Consider the following 22,576-nt stretch of genomic DNA (forward strand, 5'->3'; position numbering starts at 1 on the left):
AGATTTTTTCCAGTATCGGGTGAATTATCTTCTGTTAAAACTCAACTCCATATCTGGCATAATGAGTGTAACACAAGGGTCGAGACGCGTGAACTTTGTCTGGTATATTGATCGAAAACAGCATGAACGAATTTCGAAAAGCCTGCATTCAGGCACTTTCGTTACTGTCAATAATTTCAGGTGATTATCACGAACGTTAAGTTGATCTTCATCACTTGCAGTGAATTTTTATTGAAAACGTGTTACCCATTGCACATATAAATGGTGGTGTATGTCATTTCCGGGAAATCGTGAGTAGATTCATAAAACGTAGCCAGAGTTATTCTATACATTCCATTGCCGCAGTCGCCAAAAACAAGAATTTTGTGTGATGAATTGCCATCCGTTACCATTAATCGGTTTCACTCTCAATTGGTGACGCTGAATTTTATGCTTTGATTTTCACTAACACGCAATGATCTTCATATTCGACCTTACGAATACCATGACGAAAAAGAAGATGCAAATGAAAAATGAACTTCATGGCAAGCTGATGTTGATGTTCATTCCACTGGGGTTCATTGATAGTGTTGTTCCATATTTATCGCTTGAGCAGTAGGTTATCAATACAAGGAAGGCAGAAATTCGCCGAATTTGAATGTCGTGAATATGAATATTTTCAGCACTGATTGAGACAATTCTTATACTGGCCGAGTAAGAGTAAGAGGTACATGCAATCAGCAATCAATTAGTTTCATTGATATTGAGAACAAACTTAGAACTGTCTTCGAGATGGTAGTCTGAGAGGGGGTACAATTTATTTATTTATTTATTTATTTATTCATTTCGTCAAACAAATGTAGACTACATACTTATATATTAATGTTACAATGTTTTCATAAGTTAAATATTATTCCTACGGTACATGTTTCTTTTTAGCTGTTTTTTATTCATTGTTGTGTCAATTAATTCGCAGTGCTGATTGTATATACGCATCATGCGATTGATAGGAGCGTTGTTTGCATAATTTGTTCTGGATGTTTTGGTTAGAAACAAATTGCGTGTTCTTAGTTGACGCCCATGTACATAGAAATTTAATTTTTCTAGTAATTCAGCTGATTGTACTCGTTACGAAATTAGATCATTAACAAAAGAAAGCATTGGGAATTTACGGCGTTCCTTTAGTGCTTGGATGTTTATGAGCATGCAGCGTGCTTCATATGAAGGAAGTGGAAATGAGGTCCAGTTAAACTTACGGAGTGCAAATAAGAGAAACTGTTTCTGGACTGACTCAATGCGTTCTTCATGTACGACCTCATACGGGTTCCAAACGATTATTGATTACAGAATTGTCGTGTTCTATGAATGTGAGTTTACAGTCCAGGACGACGCCTAGATCTCTAACCATTTCACATTTCTCTACATTTTAATTTCCAAGACGTATTACAATATTTGGTACAAGATTTTTTCTGCTAAATGTAATTGAGTTGCATTTTTTACATTCAGTTTTAGTAGATTTTTATTACACCAAGTAATAAATTTGTATTTCGTTTTGAACGCTTCGATGTCGTTTTCATTATCAATTTCCGCGAAATGCTTCATGTCGTCTGCATACACAAGTACATTTATATGCTTGAGAACGAAGGAGATGTCATTAACGTACAGAATAAAAAGAAGAGAACCAAGATGAGAGCCTTGTGGGACTCCCAAAATGACTTTTACTGGTTTTGAGAGAGAATTTTGAAAATTTTTGTTAGATAAGAATTCAGCCAGTTTAAGAGTCCTTGTTTCATTCCAATTTTCTGCAATTTGAAGAGTAGTAATGGAATTTCGATGCGGTCAAATGCTTTACTGAAGTCAGTGTAAAGAGCTTGTACGTGTGTGCCATTTTCCATTGCATTCAAAATAGAAGTCACAAATGCCAACAGATTAGTTGCAGTTGAGCAGCCTTTGAAGAAGCCATGTTGCATACACGTTATCCTATTCTTTACTTGTTGGAAGACTTTTTCATTAACTATTGCTTCGAGTAGTTACTTCATTACAAATCGAAATTATAATAATCAGCGACACATTCACTGATTTGAAGACTCAACAATTGTTAGGCTTGGTGGGGAAGTGTGTTGGGCTTTTATATACTCGAGGTATTTCAGTATGTTGCTGCATCAAAAAAGTATTTGGATAAATGCACAAAGAACACCGAACTTACTTCGTATGATAACATCTTTAAACGCTAGAGAGGTGGTTCTAACTACTTTGAGGAAAATCAAAATTATCGGATTGCAACCTTTACAGGCCCGACATTCAGGTCAGACCATTCAGGAGTTCTCGAAAAATGAACAAACGACAAAAAATCATCAAAACGAATCTTCAAACCATCACGGCTCATTTGAGAATAACAGCTCATTGCCGTCTTCAAGAACTGTTCAAGGAAACGAAAGTGATGAAGCTGAATAAAACGTTGATGATATGAGTTGATAATAATTCGATGTTCATAACATATTTGACATGTCAGTAATCACACCTTATTTTTAACCACGTGTTAATATGCTATTGTGTTATAATTGAACTTATGTTAATGCGAATTTTTGTTTTTTTTTAATATCCGGTATCCGGCTGGATAACAAATATTGGCCGGATAGGCCGGATACCGGATGTTCGTTTCATCTCTAGTTATATGCATTTGAAATACTTCAAATGTATTATAACCGTGATTTTAATCAGCCGCTTAGTTTCCTTTGTCGGGACATTCATAGTTTGCAGAAACTTGTTGATTACATTCCAGAACTGTTTATATGAAATATTAAAACAAAACACACATTTTTTTTCACATAACCGTTCATTTCTCTCAATTTTTATTTAACGCTACAAATTTCCATAAATTGCCATGCAAATTCCTCATACATATTGCTGCGAAGTTACCACATTGACATATATTTCTCTCTCGAATGCGTGTTTCTGCCCGATCGGAGTGTAATAAAACGCGTAATCGTGTCTTTTTCGCCATCAATCCCAATGACGTTGAATTAATATTTGCCAGTCTCAACTGAGGCCTGGAGCACAGCCTATTTTAATTTTTGCATATGAATATTAATATTCAGCCTTTTGTGTACTGACGCGCTAATACCCCTCTCGATCGTCGTCCAGAAGAAAAATCACTTCCGGCCACATCTGGTAACGTGTGTCCACTTTCATCTGCTAAGTTTTTTTATGCGAGATTACATATTGATAATTAATACCCTCGCTTTTCGCCATCGACCAGACTTGTAAGAAAGTGAAGGAGTTCGTATGTTTATGTTTGTTCATATGCATTGCCAACGCCCGCCCCGCGAGTAACTGTTAAATGAGTACAATCTGCCAGAGGAGACTTGGACGGCATGCGGTGACGAACTCGCCCATGAATTGTTGGACAATATCCGCCTGCCTTTGGGCGCACAGTTTACTCAGCGCACTTAGATGTTTGCAATGAAGACAAGGTCTTTTGGGTGGGGCCGAGGCACGTTGATCGAGCGTAAAATTTAAGGTTTGAAGTTATTGATTATACAATCATTTGTTCTCCCGTCATTATCAAATGTTGATTGATGGTTTGGATGATGAATCAGTTCCGGGCCCGAGTAAGGCAATAAACGTTACGACGTTTCCAAACCTGCTGCTGGTCAGCCAACTGGCGACGATTAATGATCGCGCGTCTGGGGCGTCAGATGACTTTGCTGGCGCTCGGGTCTAACGATTTCAGATGGAAACAAAGAAGTACGTACTCTACTTTGAAACGACCTTGCTGCTGCGTGTGGCTTTCTTCGTTTTCGCAACACAGCAGGTGGAGAAAATTGTGATTGAATGAATGATTGTACGCCATCACTGTCACTGGTGTTTCACCTTACTGCGACGGTTGTCGTCGTCGTCGCCGTCTTCGTCATCTGCGGCTGTGGTGTTCACTTCGTGCTAACCGGAGAAAACATGGTCTCATGCTTCGGTCGCTGCGGTTAGCCGGTAGCGTTGGTGTTACACAAAAGCGATCCTATCACGGCGCTACAGTTGGATATGGTTGTAAAATTGCTGGCGAAAGAATTGAAAGTTGTGGTCTGATCGACGAAAATAACCACGGGTGCACAGCGCAACAATACTTGTGCGGATCCATTTTCTCCAGGATGTGGAGTTTTTTGTTTTGTTTGTTCACAAGCGAATTCTCCGAATTTGTTCTACCCCCAAAACGTTGAAGGCCTGAGCACAAAGCCTCGGGATCCGGATCTCGATTTGGCTGTTTCGCCGAAAATCCACAGTTTCCTTTGTCTTTGTCTACCCCGGAACAAGGTCGACAGTTGGAAAGATAAACACTCGAAAAAAGAAAGACTTAATAAAACGCAGCCGAGTGACAATCTTTGAGCGTGAAATACATCCAACGCGAATTCCCTCCACGAACGAAAACGGAGATTTGTAAACAAATGTAATAATGATACGCAGCGGACGTAAAATAAGCATACTTTCTACAAATAAACATTTTCCTTAATACCAAACTTTTGACAATCAAATGAACACTTGCCGCGCAGATTGACGCGGTGATTTTATCCGCTTCGGACATTGTTTTCGCCATTATTGTTGTTGCGAGCTGAGAGCTTTATATCACTTTCGAATCCATTACATTGAACTTAAATGAGTTGTATTACATTTAATTCGAGTTTTGCTGAGTGAAGTGGTAGAATTTTTGAGAGCAGAAAAGAGCTGAATATCGCACTATAGAATTTGGGATTTTCTACACGATAATACCCTGAGTCACAAGTCGTTGTTCGCGCGTAAATTTTTTCCTTGAAATCACATCTGAATCATTCGCTGTGTGTATATAATTTGGAACTATCTGACTCTTTAAAAATGTTGATTCCCACGAAAAACTACCCTGTGCAAAATATCAGCTCAATCGGACATCATTTACTAGTGTCGCTCAGCGGTCAAAGTTTGAGTGTATTGAAAACTGAAAAATCACCCAAGGGAATCGGGGTTTTGGAAAAAAAAATTGATGCCAAATGTCTTCAAATTTCATGAAACGTTGAGATCTCGAAAAAAAATTTTTTGTCCGACACGTTGAAACTTTGGGTCGTTTTTTTGGAATACAGGGCAAAACGTATGGTTTTGGGTGCCAATGAAAATCGTAATATCGACTTTTCATACGGGACACCCTGTGAAATTTTGATTTGCACGATAAAATACCCTCTGCGAAATATTAGCTCATACGAACTTCATTTGCTATTGTCGCAGATCTCAAAATTTTAGTTTTTTGAAAGTTTTCCGAGGATTAAAAAATCAAAACTTTGAGCGCTTTGAGGCATTACTAAATAATGGTCGATTGAGCTGAAACTTTGCACAGGCTAGCCAACTAACAAATTGTACATGGTCAGTTATTGAAATTCGATGATGTTTTTTTTTCCATACATCCATTGCCACCCTAATGTACAGCCATTGAAAGCTAATGTGACATGCGGTTGGAGCATTCACAAGCAGTGTTGCCATTCGTTCAGATTTATCTGGAAAGGTACAGATTTTTTTCGTTATTTTTGGTACAGAATCTGTACGGTACAGATTACAGATTTTCGTCAAAAAGTACAAATTGGTACAGATTTTTTCCGCGTGTGAAAGGGCCTGGCCGGATAAGGGAGTAAAAAGTTCTCCCAAACCAAATCGCCAGTTGTATGGCAAATATTGTATAGGATAATAATAAGAAATTTTGGCGTTTTGTTTGAATCCCTATGTGGTTTACCATAGGATCTATAGTGAAAAACGTACTTTTTTGTTTATTTCACGCCATCCTCAAAAGCTTCGAGATGAAAATTTGAAAAAAATACTGAATGTGCATCATACTACGGAGTATCAAGAAAAATTATCAAACAAAAATTTTCAAAAATTGAAGTACTAAAAAAATATTGAAAAAATATTGAAATTGAAAAAAGTGCCCCCAAACCAAATCATTAACTGTATGGAAATATTGTATACTAAATATTAAATAAAACATTTTGGCAGCAGTACCATAGGATCTGCATCTTTTCGTTTTTTTTCACTCCATTCTCATAGTTTCACTCCATTCTCATAGCTTTGAGACAAAAATACTGAAAGTACATCTTACTAAGGTGTATCGATAAGCATCTTCAAACATTTTTTTCATCAAAAAATGTAACAAAAAAAAATTAAATATGCGGTACAAAAAAAATTTATATTTTTTTTGCATTTCGAAATTTTGAAAAAAATATAACTTGGAGACCCACTTCTGGTCTAGTTTTTATTTAAATGCGTTCGTATGTGTCTTTTTTTTTACATGTGATGCTATTTTTCCCTGAGTTTTTAAGAGCTATGAGGGACACAAACATAATTTTTTTCATCGTCTGCATTATTATTTTTATTTGCTTGAAATCGATTATTTTATTGTATTCGTGGTTTTCAATTGTAAGAATAAATTTAAAAAAAATTATAATTTGGATTTCATTGATCCGAATGATCTTTCCACAAGGACTTTATTTTTTCTCACAGAGCTCTATCGTACTGTTGTATTTTGAATTTAGTAAACCTTCTAAATCCAATGTAAAGATAATCTCATATATTTTAAGACGCTAGAAAAAAAAAATCTTTGTACAGCGCAATGCTCTAAATGTACCGACAAAATTTAGATTTATAAAAAACAAAATTTAAATAAATATCAGAGCAGTACTGGGTCTCTAAATTCAAAATAAATTCGAAATGCCCAAAGGCCAAACAATTTTTTTTTCGGCGCAATTCTTCTAAAAATTCAAGCAAAAATTACGCTACATGTGGAAAAAAACAACACATACGAATGCGTTTAAATAAAAATTAGAGCAAAAGTGGGTCTCAAAGTAATATGTTTTATTCAAAATTTGGAAATGCCTGAAAATATATATATATTTTTGTATCGTGAAAAACACTCTAAAAATTCTGAAAAAAATCGCATATACCTAAAATAGGCGTAGAATTTAAGAATTTAAGTAAAAATAAAATTTAATTTGAATTTAATTTAATTTTTTTAAGGGGGTCTCCTAGTGTAGAGACACAACATTCGGAGGTTTTTTCGAGCTCCGTAAAAATAAAACGAAGAATATTTTCTACTACCAATTATATCATTATTTGTTCATCTATCTTTTAACAATAAAACGAAAACTGAACGGAGAAAAAATATTCATAACTAGAATAGTTAAGAGCTGACGAAGTGAGAAGGTTAATAAAAAAGTTGTGTCATGGCGTACACGATTCCAGCCCTTCTGGTTATCTTAAACCAACAAATCTAACATATTCTGAATCAGTAAAGATGTCGCTATCGCATGAACCTCCGAAAAATCAAAAACGTCTTTTGTGACAGAATGACGGCCGTTTGAAAAACAAAATGCGGTTTAAAACGTTTTTTCTTACGTTTACCGATTTTTTTAAAAATAGTATAATTTTAAAAATATCATTTTTTTAGAGGTTCATGCGATAGAGAGATTCCCGCAGATTTTGTTCATATAAACTCGACATGAATCAGTTCAGTGAAACTTGAGATATCGTGTACGCCAGTTTGAAAAAACTAGTTTCGAGTAAAACGCGTTTGAAGTTCATTTCTATGGCCGTACCAGGTTAGAAATCGCATCACTAAAATGGCTCTAACTCGGTGAATAATATGATTTTCGATAAGTTCTTTCTAGGGTATATTCTTGAATGCCTAAGCTACAGAAATATGAAGGAAAAAAGAGATTATTCTCAAATTTCTATACACCTTAGTAAGATGGACTGAAATGGCGATGGCGTGAAAAAAACGGAAAGGTGCATTTTTCACCATAGATCCTATGGTGTACCATATAAGGACTCAAATATATGGTACTGCCGCCAAAATGTTTCATTTAGTACCCTATACAATATTTTCCATACAGCTGGTGATTTGGTTTGGGGGCACTTTTTACTCCCTTACCCAGCAAGATACTTTGGAAATATAAAAAATATATTTTTAGTACCGCGCAACACTGAAACAAATCTTAAAAAAATCATACATATCTAGAAAAGCCGTAGGAACACACTTAAATATGAATTGGAGTAGTACTGAATCTCTAAATCCCAAAAAAAAATCAAATTTCAATATTTTTTTAGTACTTTAATTTTAGATAAAATTTGTTTTTGATAATTTTTTCTTGATACACCGTAGTAAATGCACATTCAGTATTTTTTTCAAACTTTTATCCCCAAGCTTTTGAGGATGGCGTGAAATAAACGAAAAAGTACGTTTTTCACTATAGATCTTATGTTAAAACACATAGGGGTTCAAATAAACCGCCAAAATTTCTTATTTAATACCCTATACAATATTTGCCATACAGCTGGTGATTTGGTTTGGTTTGTGTTATAGCACCAGTTATTTAGGAAAACTTTTTAGAACAAAGTTTTTCTCTAGCTCTTGAAATAACCAATACCAATAACCAATTTGCTCTGACTTTTATATTTCAAATTTTACATGCAAACTGTCTTCAAATGACTTTTAGACCGTACTACGATAAACATTTTGCGATGTAGAACTTGTCAATATCTCAACTCTACTCAAAGTAATTGATATTTGTTCCCAAAAAATACGCTCTCTTCATTCGCTTCTCATTCTTTTTGGGGCAAACATATAAAATATTCGTTGACTGCATTTAAAAGAGCATACTTGACTCTATATAATGTGGTATTTGACTAAACTAAAATTGAAATCATGGGTTTTTGGTTGAAAGCTCATCAATAACTTTGAGCAGTATCAAGCTATTGACATGTTCTGCATCGCAAAATGTTGATCATGATAAGGTCTAACAGCCGTCCCAAGACAATGTTGATGTAGAGGTTGAAATATAAAAGTTACCAACTCGTTTTTTTTAATGGTGACCCTAACGCAACTTATATAGAATACAACTTTATGGAAGATCTTTATTCTCTAGAAAAAAAATGTCTTCGACAAAATTGTTATGATTGTGCGCTCATAAAAATGAGCGCCCTATCATATCAAAAAGTTATCAAAAAGACGGTGACCAAAATTTTCGAAGAAAAAAAAAAGTTAACCTTCTTATCTTTATAGATAGAGCCAAGTATAGATCGACAATGTTGTAGCCTCAATTATTTCATGCAGGTTTGTAGAACAAAATTTTATTCTATCTTTTGAAATATCCGATATTACGCTTTTTATTCCATGTTTCATTAGGGTGATTTCATGGAACGAGTTTTTTTGCTCTAACTTTCATATTACAATTCCTACATAAAAAATTGTCTTGGAGCGACTTTTAGAGCTTGTTAAGACAAATATTGCGATGCAGAACATTTCAATATCTTAATCCTACTTGAAGTTATTGATGCTTTTTCACCCAAAAACTTATGATTTCAATTTTAGTTTACTCAAATACAAAAAAATAACATAGTTTTGGAAATCCCTCATTATGTAGAGTATGCTCTTTCAAATTCCGTCAACGAACATTTTTTATGTTTGCCCCAAAAAGAATGACCAGCGAATAAAGAGAGCGTATTTTTTGGGAATAAATATCAATTACTTTGAGTAGAGTTGAGATATTGACAATATTGGCATCACAAAATGTTTGTCTGAGTAAGCTCTAAAAGTCTTCTGAAGACAGTTTGCATGTAAAATTTGCAATATAAAAGTTAAAGCAAAAAACCTTTTTTTTTCATGGTGACCCTAACGCAACTTATCAAAAAAGCGCTATATCAGTTTTTTTCAAGAGATAGAAAAAAACATTGTTCTACAAATTTGCTTAAAATAACTGAAGCTAAAACATTGTCGAACCATACTTACCTCTATCTATAAAGATAAGAAAGTTAGATTTTGTTTTTATTTCATCGAAAATTTTGGTAACCTTATTTTCGACAACATCAAAACGAGCGTTTTACCATATGTAACAACTTTGTCGAAGGCAGTTTTTGTCTAGAGAATAACTGTCGAGCTATAGATGCTAATTTCCACTTAAATGCACCTCCTGGACCATTGTGCAGTGTGATAATGTCTTCACAGATCTCAATCATTGCTGTTTTATCCGTTCCAATCAGGTACTTTTCGTAATCCCACAAAAGTAGTCTTGAGACGGCAAATCAAAACGATCTAGGTGTCCAGTTTATGGAGAATTGCTCACCAAACTAACTTTTACTTTTATCCATTTTTCACAGAGCAAGAATCCTTATACAGGCAAACCTTTTTTTGTGCGGGGGATAGGGACCGCACAAAAAAGTCGCATTAAAAAATCGTGCGAAACTTCACCATCAGTTTTAAAAAATCATGTTCGGTACACATTTTGAAAAAAACTTTTTTCATGCGGTAGATAAGGACCGCATAAAAAAACTTTCCCTCAAGAAAATAACTCAAATCCACGCCATTCACCGTTAAATTTCCTTTTAATTCCCTGCTTTGTGATGGGACACTTTGCCTTTTCAGTTGCGTATGTGGGGGTTTTTGGGGCCGGAGAAGGTTTTCGTGATAGTTTGAGACCCCTCCCCCTCTCTGAGAGGGGGCTGCCGTACAAATGAAACACAAATTTCTGCATAACTCGAGAAATAATCAAGAAAATGAAACCAAATTAGGCACATGGAGGTTTCAGGGTGCAATAAATGTTTCTATGGTGGTTACACAAATTGAAACACAAATTTCTGCATAACTCGAGAAATAATCAAGAAAATGAAACCAAATTTGGCATGTGGAGGTTTCAGGGTGCAATAAATGTTTCTATGGTGGTTAGACACTCCTCCCCCCTCCGGAATGGAGAGGGGGTCCCATGAAAATGTTACACATATTTCAACCAAAAATATTCCAATCAAACATGACAATTGAAAATTTTTGGAAAAGTCTGAAGGAAAAAGGAAAAGTTCGGAAAATTAAATTCTCTTTTGTTCTACAATTACATAGCGACAAGCGTTGTTAGTCCATTTGATGTTTGTGCTAACGAAATATCATTATCTCCTTCTATCTTTACTAATAAAAATGGATTGCCGAATATGTCGATAAGAGCAAAACTGGAAGAAGGAATTGTCCGATTTAGGGCTGTCTTTATTCTATCATATTTACTGTATTAAGCATTTATTCCATGTAACGGAGAAACATGTTATTTGCAAGTGGTTGAAAAATCTTGAACGAGAATTGTGTCAGAAAATAATCTGATATCATAATGATGAGTTTTGGTAGAAGTACTAGGAATTTTTTAGTAAAAGGTAAATTCAACGGGGTCGCTTAGCAAGAAAACGTAAATGTTTGAAAGTATTGATAACAAAAAACAAATTTTGGGCGGGACGAAGTTTGCCGGACCAGCTAGTTTACTATAAAAAAGACAATAAATTAGAAATATGTTTCAAAATATCTCGATAATGGCTGCATTTAGATTTATAATGAGCTTTTTTGTTTTAAATCACGTCAGGAATCATAATTTGTGGCTAAAAATTGTTGACATACAAAAATTCGTTTCGAAAATTTATTAGAATTCGATGTTCCACAAAGTTCGTCAAAAATAGTTTTACCATCATGGGCCCATTTTTTAAATTTTCTACATGACTTCTATTTTATATGAAAAAATTTAAAAAAAATAAAAAATACGTATTTAGAATATTTCAAATTAAAGTTTTTTTTTTGTAAATAAATAAAAGAGTACTAATTTTTTTCTCAGTGTATATTTTTTTCATGTTTAGACATCAATACTCTATAACTCTTTCTAAGACACTATTTTGGTACGACTCATAGTTTTTGAGATATAAATTATCAAAGATTTCTCCTACTAAAATCGATACGTCCTTTTCAAAAGTTACGCTTGAGTCAAAAAAATCCCAATTGCTGTGGAAAACTCATATTTCCTTCAACCCAAACGGAATACAAACTTTTGTACGAATCAAAAATACTCATGTTTTGTCATTTGTCGACTTCATTTGTAATTGCTCTTTTATAAAACAAGTTTTTTTAAAACTTCTTCACTCTCACCAAGTATCGTGGTCCCATCAGCACTTGTTCGGTTTCCAAGCAACGAGAAGTTCAGTCTATACGAGAAGCGTATGGCAACTGTCACTTTATTTAAGTGCGGGAAATCGACAAAACAGATTTACGAGCCGCTCAAATCGTTTTTTATCAATGAACGATTCATGTTCCGTAACGAGACTAGCAATAAAATTACTAGACTTCTTTTCCGCAAATGATTAGGCATTTGCCATTCCATCGGAATATTAACTTTGGGCCAGGTTGAAGGATCGTACCTGTGGATGTTCACATTGAATTTACCATTCGTTGAAGAATTCTAAAGAAAAGCTGCAGCGATTGACGATTGGCCTTAGCGTTTTCGACTCTGCTTGAAGACGAGATGGTCGAATAATTTTGCCAAAAATGTTAATTCTGAATTCTTTTATACCTTCAATAAAAGTTCTGGGTTTTTATCTAATTGAGTTCTCGAATTATGAATCTTAAACGTATAGAACTGAATGCTTTCTAATTTGAAATAAACAGTGAGTCAAAAAAGTACCAGTTGAAAACGTATATTTTAAATTTCATTATGAAAAGTAGTGAGAGCAATATCATTGCGGCCCGCGGCTATAATGAAACTTGTAATGCGGCCCGCACCATGTCTATACCTGGCCACCACTGATCTAAATCAATCTAGTAGCTAAAAAATTCTGAATTTTTGAAAAAAGTCATTTTTGGGAAAAATGGGAAAATGATTTTTCAAACCATCGGTTTACTGTGAAAAATCATAACTCAAAAACGTAAAGAATCCATATTTGATTTTTGGATATGTTAAATGAGAAATCCTCAGCTTTCAAGAAAAAATATTTAAAAAAAGCGCTCTTGGTCCCGAGATATTGTAAACAACAAAAAACAAAAACTATCAATAATTACGAAAAGAAGATCCATTTTTTAACAGATGCAGTTTCAGAAAAGACTAGCTAAATGGCTTCAATTTGATATGTCGATTATCTGAATCGGTCTAGTTGTTCAAAAGTTATGATTTAAAAAAATCATTTTCGGAAGAAAAGGAAAAAATTTGATTTTTCGGGCCACCATAAAATACAAAAAAAAAGCCTAATGAAAAAATAAAGTAAGGAAACGGGTCTAATATTCCGCGATAAGAAACAAAACTGCCACTTTGAACGAAAATCTGAGAACCAATATATCAGTTTGGCATGGAATGGCTGTATAACAATATGCGGGTTGAACATAAAATGTTAGGTATAATTATATATCATTTATAATTATAAATGATTCCAAATTATGTCAAGATTCATGCAAATTATCAGCTATTACGTGGTTAATTCACAGTTTTGATTCATAATATATTCAACACATAATATGTTTGTCAGTTTCAAGATTATTACTCGGCAATTCATCGGCCAGTTACTATATCATACAGTATCACTCACGGTTTTTTAGATGGGTATATTGAGTATATATAGGGTAACCATAAAGAATTCAAATAAGCAACTCTTCAAGTAAAGTTTCCTGAGATATTTCTCACAATTGTCGATGTTTTTCGTTTTTCATATTTTGTACTCGATCTTCTTGAACTGTTCAAATCTTTGTTTCACAAAACTTCACGCTTTATTTTTCTTCAAGCTCACAAAATATAACACAATATCCAAATTATTAAGGAAATTCACTGTTCGATGTTCACTCTACAGTCCATTCAAATTTCAATGCAATGTAATCAGTCACTTTGCAGGCGTAAATCTTGAGGTAAGCATTGTTTTTTTTATCGAATTCAAACACTGAACCATTAATCGTTGTTCCAGTAAAACACCGTTCAATCACTCTCACTGGAGGCAATTTATCACGACTCCATAGCTATTATTTTCACAACCTTTATTCAACACTTCCTTATCCCAACCAACCATTCCCAACCAACAATGCCAGTGTACACAATCCTTCCGCGGTAATTGCAAGTTGGGGGAGCAGAACCACACCTCAGTTTACGAAATAACCGAAAAACCGCCAAAGCCACAAATCCTTACTCGTAAAACTCCAGCAGTTCCGCGATCGTAGGCAAAAACCTGGTTTACGCTGTGTTTCTCGTCTTCCTAGCACATCACCGTAGGGGAACTCGATACAAACTGAACGATAAAACATAAAACAACGCAGGTAATCAGGCCCCGCTCGAGTTGGCTCGTTTGACACCCCCAGTCAGAGACCCCAAAATGCGATACATCCACAGCAGCAGAAGCGGAGAGCGAACCACTGCGCTTTGGATATGTTGGGTAACGCGGATGGTGAACGAGAAGAGGAGCGCGATCGTACGTAAGTACGAGCTCGCGTATGTCTATGTTTGTGTTTGTTCGTGTATTTGTGTTGAGGCAAACATTTGAAGAAAATAAACATATAAAAAAATAATATCTTACCATCCACCTTCCAACCAACCGCCCCATTCGAATGGTTGGTTTTGTGATCGCGAACTTGGTCGCTGTGGGAGCGACGGGGGGCTCGATTGGTTTGGGTGCACGAGGTGTGGCCCGCTAGGGAAGTGCATGAATTATGTTGCGTTCGCCTTTTCTCACTCTCTCTTTCACCTGGCACAGTGGGTTCTGCTTAATATTGGCTTTGGAGCAACTCCAAATGAATTCGTCCTAAAAATGCAGATTTTAGAAACATATATTTTTGATTCGAATGACAGTTTGTATTTCGTATGGGTTAGAGGAAATATTAGTTTTCCACAGCAATTAGGAATATTTTGATTCAAGTGTATCCTTTCAATAGGGCGTATCGATTTTAGTAAAAGAAACTTTTGATAATTTATATCTCAAGAACTATTTATTGTACCGATAAAGTATCTTATAAAGATGTTTAAACGTGAAAAAATATACACTGCAAAAATAAAATTAGTACTCGTTTTTATATACGAAACAAAAACATCAATCTTTTAAATTTATTTTTTTGTAATATAGAATAAAAGTCATGTAGAAAATTCGAAAAATTTATTTTTATGAATTTTCGAAACTTCGATTTTTTGTTTTCATAATTTCCAACAATTTTTCCAAATACATCATTATGGTAAAAATAAATTTTTAGGAGTTACGTAAAAATAAAACGAAGCGATACTAAAAAAAAATTTTTTATATTAATACAGGTCGGACTCGATTATCCGGAGTATTCATTTTTTTTTTCACTCCGGATAAACGGAAAAAAACGAATTTTCTCTCGGTAAACGTAAAATAATTATGATTTGCACTTATTTATCAAACGGTGCTATTATTCACGGTGGTATTATCTAGCTCGACCCATTTGTATGTTTGTGACTTTGTAACTTTGTCTGCAGCTCTGAACCTCATTAATAGAAATTTAACCCCAGGAAGGGGGTTGACCGATTGATTTGAAATTTGGAACACATCTTTATCTCTGTTGTCATTATAAAACTGCGTATTCCATGATATTGAAAATCCATGATGGCGGCCGCTACATACTTGCGAATTACATATTTTCTCAGAACCCCATCAATATGTATATCAAATAAAAGTGCTCGACTAGCAGAACATAGTAGATTATGAAAAATCTAAATCCAAGATGGCCGCGGTCCCGAAATAACCAATCACTTTTTAAATGGCTTCATCCAGATTGGCTTGTTTGTATGTATGTTTGAATGTTTGTAGGGTTGTACCACATTAATAGAAATTGACCCCGTGCCTGTTGACTGATTGATCTGAAATTTGGAAGACATCTTCAATTCTACTGTCATTATAAAACTGCGTGATCATGATCTTGAATAATTCAATTTGGCCGCCGCTAAAAAGTGGCTGAATGGCTTGACTTAGAGAACACAAAACATAATAAATTCAAATGAATTCAAAAAGGTCGCCGCCGGTCCCCTCAATATCGGTATCAAATGAAATTATTTGACTAATAGAATACAGTACATCATGAAAATATTCCGAAGAAAATTAGGTAAGAAATAAACGTTGGATTTCCATTATTCACAGTTAGTTGGTCCATCATATACCCCACAATTTTATTTTATTTTTATCATTGTCCTAGATTAATGAAGGGAGGGATATGATAATTACTAACTACACATTGTCTAATTATTTTCTAGCTTTTAGTACATTGAACCGTTTAACTTAAAAAGTTTTTGTACTCTTTTTAATTTCTAGTTTTTAGTAAATTATCTGTATCATTAGTATTCTTCTCTAAAATAAAAGCATTCAACTTATTTTTTTAATTTTTATTTCTTACCTAACTTTCTTCGCAATATTTTGATGATATACTGTATTTTATTAAAAACATTTGAAAAAACATTTGAAATGAAAATGAAACATTTGAAATTGATACCGTCACCCGGGGCAAATTGATCAACGGGGTGAAATTGATCAAACGTATTACTGAATACAAACATAAATGTTCAGAGATATTATGCATTTTAATTTTCAACTTGTTCAATAATCATCTGAAAGTTATTACGTTAATGGCTCTCAACGAATCACTTATTAAATTACCTAACAAATTAATATTTTTCTGAATAGCATTTTCGTTCCCACTTTTTAACTATTGTAAAGAAACAAATTTTCAACACATCAGAACAATATTTATAGACGCTAAACATGTTATTTCACTTCTAGCCGATACTTGATGAGTTGAGTAAGTAATCAAATACTTGTAATTACTATTCAAACAAGTGAGAAAAAACTATTTTCCAAAAATCACCACGAATGACCAGAACCGAATCCCATCATGTGACATTGAACGTCTTGGTTTGTCAAAACTAGCTCATTGATGACCATTTCAAGGTTTTTTGGCCACATTAGGATAATACAAATGGTCTCTGGATGACCTGCAGATCAGTGTTTTAATCGAGTTATGGAAAGACATGACCACACCTTTAGGTGGTTTTAATTAGGTTTTTGTATCCTCAAACACTTGAATTATCATTTAAATCACCGCACGTGAAGAAAAAATTGATTTTCTATACATTTTTGTTCAAATGACACTAGAAAACCTGAGAAACATAGATTGATCAATTTCACCTGAAGCTACATTTTGAAATTTTACGCTAGAAATTTTCCAAACCAACGCTTAAAGATTTTTTTTCGAACAAAACTTTCCATAACGTTTTGTGGCCTTAGCACCAGTACTGATTTTAAAAATAATTGGGTATTCATCTAACAAAAACTTTCGGAAGTATTTACATATTTTTGAAAATTGTGATCAATTTGCCCCCGGTTTACGGTACCAATATTGAAAGGATTGCAGAAGATACATGGACGACCATTTTGTGGCGGCAACCTGTTGGAATTTATGTTGTTCATAGTGTAGTGTATTCTCCAAGTCAAGCCATTCAGCCATTTTTTTGGCGGCGTGCAAATTGAATTTTTCAAGATCATGGAATACGCAGTTTTACGGAACGGGGTTAAATTTCAATTTATGTGGTAAATTCCAATTTATGTGGTAAATATTTATTTGGGAACTTCGGCCATCTTGGATTTGGATTTCTTATAAATAACTGTGTTCTACTAGTCAATCCGTTTCATTTGTTACCCATATCGATTATTCAAAATGGAATTATTATACAAATTATTCAAAAATTTCCGATCTTATAATAAAAAAAATCAAAAATAAAATACTCCGGATAATCGAGTCTACAATTCCGGATAATCGAGTCTCCGGACCTATACAAACTTTTAACATATTATTCGTGTTGCACAATCAAAACACGAACAGTTTCAAAGTTTCAGTTTCAAAGTAGAATTGAAATCCCAACCACACAAATGCACCTCGTTGATTAAACCGTACGTTATGGATACACAAATAATTAACTTTTCAAAATATGCCTAGATTGTACCAGAAGTCATGTATCTTTATATCTGTATATGTATACAAAGCTATTCAGATTCAAAATCGTTCATCAGTCGAATAATCTTCCTTATAGAGTGAAAAACAGTATATCACAATGGACTGCAACAAAATTTTCATGTGTTGTACACCGTTTCCGAAAACGGGAGGAAATGTTCATCTCAAAAACGTTTCTCAACCGTGTCAGTGATTGAGCTTGAGCTTGAGCTTGGGTAGACTGTACAATTAGTAGTTGCTCTTCGTGATTGACCTGAACCAACCAAATAGCACAAAGAACACACAGAATGACGCTTGGGACTAGCAAATCATTCTCGTTGTGCAATTTTCGGTGATTCGAGCTTTAAATGGTCAATAACGACGCCGGCCACGTCCTTACAGTCACCAGGGGAAGGGAAGGAATGTTAGTATGATATTCTCCGCCCGAAGGCCAGAAGGGTCGCCTCTATAGCGTGGTTCCCTAGCGTTTATCATGGAAGGGATAGTTGTTAGTGGGAATGGTTAAGAAGAATCAGGATTCACTGCGGTAATTGATGTGATTCTAAAAACTACATCTAATACAAAAATACAAACTAATACAACTATACACAAAAAAAATTGGAAAATAGAACAGCAGTAAGTGATGTGATTCCATAATCGCAAACTCTCAATTACTCGACAGAACGATATTCCTAGAGCTTGAGCTTGGGTAGACTGCACAACTCGCAGCTACTCTCCGTGACTGACCCGAACCAGCGAAACCGCACAAAGAAAACACTGTAAAATCTGTAAAATTGATCAGTCCGGCTATATATTCTACAATTCTATTATTTTTATCGAAATCCAATCGCGAAAGCAGAGGGTTGGAAAACCTTAGAAGGGAATCGAGCGAACTTTTCTGAAATCAATCAACCGTGATATATTCCGTTGTTCATTGCACTTACGCTTTATAGAACTCCTATAACGGGCGTGGAGAGTTATCTTGAGCAAACCTGAGAAGGTAACCGAGAGAACTTCTCTGGAATCAATCGGCGATATGTTCTTTTATTCATTGTGCGTATTCTTTAAAGAACTCAAATTGTGACGGCGAAGATTTATCTCTGGGAAACCTAAGAAGGTAACCGAGAGAACTTTTCCAATCGACCCGGTAAATGTTCCGTTATTTTAAGAATTCTAATCTCGATGGCGGAAATTTATCTTGACGAAACCTGAGAAGGTGACCAAGATAACTTCCTAAAAATTCATCAGACCGGCGTTATATTTCGCTATTCGACTTGCTTGCGCTTCATCGAACTAAAATCGTTACAACGAAGGGTTATCTTGGGACGACCTGAGAAAACTTCTCTAAAATCAATCGGCATATTACTTATCTATTGTTTTTCGATCGCGGTTGAAGTTATAGTATATGTTTGAAATACCTATGATATTATACCAATACAGCATTTACACGAAACAACAGCAATATTTACAGAGACATACATGTAAACAAATTCATGTTGAAATTCAAGTGTGGAATATGAAGTCTGAAACATGAAAGCCGTAAAATGTAGTTTGAAATTAATCTACAATTTTAAGCATGAATGGGGAACAAAATATTGAATCGACTGATAAACTTGAAATTAAAATAAAAGCAAAATGAAAAAATGCGTAGTTAATGCGTATAAAACTAAAGAAAAAGAACTGAGTAATATTTACTTGTATATGAGATGGGATGCGGTAAATTAATAGATTTTTGCAATCTGCATAACAAAACATAGTTGAATTAACGCATAGAAGCTGCTATAGCTATTATAACATTATAACATATAAACACAGAAAGCTATCTAAACCAAAATTACCATAGCAATTTAGTATATAATAAATTCAATCTACATGAAAATCACATCTGAAAACATCTGAAAATATTCAAATCTGTTTAAAAAGAAAACAAACTATCTGGACAACACAACAATAACTTCCGAACTGAGCATCTCTATTAATCTTTGCTTTGCCATGAGACCCATTCTAGAGAGAGCGGCGCTCTGCACATCCACAACACACCCATAGATAAAACCTATCACACAACTACCGCAGGAGACGTTTCATTCGCTCCACCGCATTCCACCGTGTCCATCTAAAACCATTAGCCAGTGTTTGCCAAATGATCCACTCATTGAAAAAATCGCTTTCGTTCGTTCAAATATGATCTTTCAGGAAACATTTCCCCCAGCGGTATTCTATTGTTGTTATGTGCTGCAAATCACGACACAAAAGAGAACGAGACAACTCTGCATCGGCTCGTACTTCATTGCACACCAGCATGCAAGCAACGCTATCATATACGCTTTCAGTGCAGAAAGCTTATTTTCTTCTTTGCCTCTAACATATGCATACCGACCTCTCCATGCATCATGAAACAGCAGGATCATACGGACAACGCAAAGCGAAAGATTCATATTCAGCTAATGTAGCAGATCCTGATTTTTAAGTCTCAGAGAGTGCAAACTATATGATTATTTAGCTCGATAGAGGCTAAGGGAAGGGTCAGATTATATTTTCCATTTTTAACGCCGCTATCCCTTGAAATGTGTATATTCATATAGACCGCATAGTTTTACTAGCAACACCGCTCCAGTGAGAAGCAAAAACTCTCGCGTTTTATCTCTTTTCCCATTCGCTGCTCTCCGCAAATGATGACGTAATGATGACGTAATTTTTCTTGTATCATTTATTGCTTTGCACTTGTCTGTGCAGTGGGTTTCGCTATAGTAAAATGAGACGATATATGCGGTTTAAACTTGTATGCAGGCTTCGAAAATAGTGTGCCATGTTTGATACAACTCGAATATGCAAACAACAGTCTTCGTTCCTCTCTTAGTTTAATCACTAAATGTTACAAAAGTGATTGCTGACATTCATACAAGTATCTGAATGATCCTCTCATATTTGGTTATATGTTCGTGAGAGTTTACTTGCATGACACATTGTGTATCATTTGATTTTGATCGAAATCCAAACACTGCCATTCGCTCACTCCCACCAAAATGGCCATTGAAATATTTTCCAAATCATAGATGTAGCCCTCTCACTATCACACATAATGAAATTTCGAGTACAAATAGTACCTTATGAAATTATTATGAACCCAACATTTTAGAACACATCACCTAAAAAAGGTTGAAGTGATTGCGCTGTAAATAATGCCGCAGTTATCAAATCATATATTATAAGGATTTATGTGATACATGTCACAGCGTAGCCTCGGCATTGACGATTGCTTATATTGATCGACACTTTCTCTTCCTCTCACAACATCAACGAACACGAACACGAACACGAACACACTGCAAGAGAAGTGCAGCTCGGACAGCTTTCGGATCGGTTATCGAAACACGCATAACATAGAACAGAGAAGCACACGACAATTAAAAATAACTTAGCTGAGGTATGATGTTTCATGCCACCGTCCTTGTGTGATTTCCTCCCCGGTGTTAATACCCCCCCTATATTATGTGCCAATTGAAAACGTTTACTACCACACGCGCACAGAACCGAAGTACACAAGAGGGAAAAAAGAGCGTTGCGAGAGACAATATTTGCAACCATTGACATTTCCATAGAACGGAAAACATTATATTTGCAATGGTTGCATAATGAAAAACATAAAACCAGTATTCCCGAACTTCACTCTTAATTTTCTTAATTTCGCGCAAACCGACGGCTTTCACCAATAAACTGTTTCCAAGAGCACAAACACGTCAAATCACGTCACACGACGAAAAAGCAAACGCGGAACGTCGGAAAAATACATCCGTACCCGACGACGGTCCGGTCGAGACTCTCTTTCTCAACCGTGTCAGTGATTGAGAAACCTAAGTCAATGAGATGCAATCAGTGTTGCCAAACGTACAGATTTATCTGGAAAGGTACAGATTTTATCGTTATTTTTGGTACAGATTCTGCACGGTACAGAGTACAGATTTTCGTCAAAAAGTACAGATTGGTACAGTTTTTTTTCCGCGTGTAAAATTTCTTACATTTGAATCAAGCAGCATTAAGGTACATGGCGACTTTTATGCCGCAGTATCGCTTGGTGCAATATAATGCAATAATTCATCACTTTCTTAAAGTTTCCAGGGTACAACGATGGGAATATACAAGATCTGGAGAATAAATTCCGTACCCTAAAGGTGAAATTAATCCATAAGGAAATCACAGTTTCAGAAAACGAGCTTGTGCAGGATTGGTGGACCAAAATTTGATGTCTAAAAGAATTTATGGTTTGGTGTCTAAAAAGAATTGACGCACGCATTTTCGGTGTTTCGATACCTTGTTTGCATCGTTCTCACTACACCTCACTCCTCGGCATTTTTTTCTGAATATAATCAGAACGAAAATTAGCTTCGAAATCGGATCAGCAACGATACGATGAACACTATTTTGAGACCAAAGGATTTGATTAAACATAGTGGCTCCGTATAAGCATCTTCAAGCACTGGAATGACTTGCAAATGTAAATGTAGTATTTGTAGTAAATAAAAAAGTTTTTTTTTTCATTCTAATAAAATATATTCTTTCTACAACGATTTTTTTTTCGATGGTACAGATTTTTGGTACAGATTTTTTGAAGAAAATATACAGATGAGAAAGATTTTAATCCCTCTGGTACAGATTGAAATATGGCAACACTGAATGCAATATCCTTTTAAATACATCTTTAAAAATCATGCCGTTTATCTTTATACTCTTCCAACCGAAGGAGTAGATTAGTGATACAGAAGAGCAACCTTCTAATCCAGGTGTAGATGAACCGATAGCAGTAGGAAATATTTTAGAAGAAGTTCTATCAAC

The 22,576-nt window shown here is 35.0% G+C and overlaps 1 protein-coding gene across 3 annotated transcripts in view; it reads right to left on the reverse strand.

Annotated features, from left to right (window-relative positions):
* Window positions 1-14,085, reverse strand: part of LOC129779048 (uncharacterized) — a 130,275-nt gene extending 116,190 nt beyond the window's left edge. For all 3 annotated transcript variants that reach the window (XM_055786303.1, XM_055786302.1, XM_055786301.1), the window contains exon 1: window positions 13,948-14,085. The gene's annotated coding sequence lies outside the window, so the exon portion shown is untranslated. The remainder of the gene's footprint in view (window positions 1-13,947) is intronic.
* Between the last annotated feature and the right edge of the window lie 8,491 nt (window positions 14,086-22,576).

Source organism: Toxorhynchites rutilus, chromosome 3 (assembly GCF_029784135.1).
Source record: "Toxorhynchites rutilus septentrionalis strain SRP chromosome 3, ASM2978413v1, whole genome shotgun sequence".
Classification (NCBI taxonomy): Eukaryota; Metazoa; Arthropoda; class Insecta; order Diptera; family Culicidae; genus Toxorhynchites; species Toxorhynchites rutilus.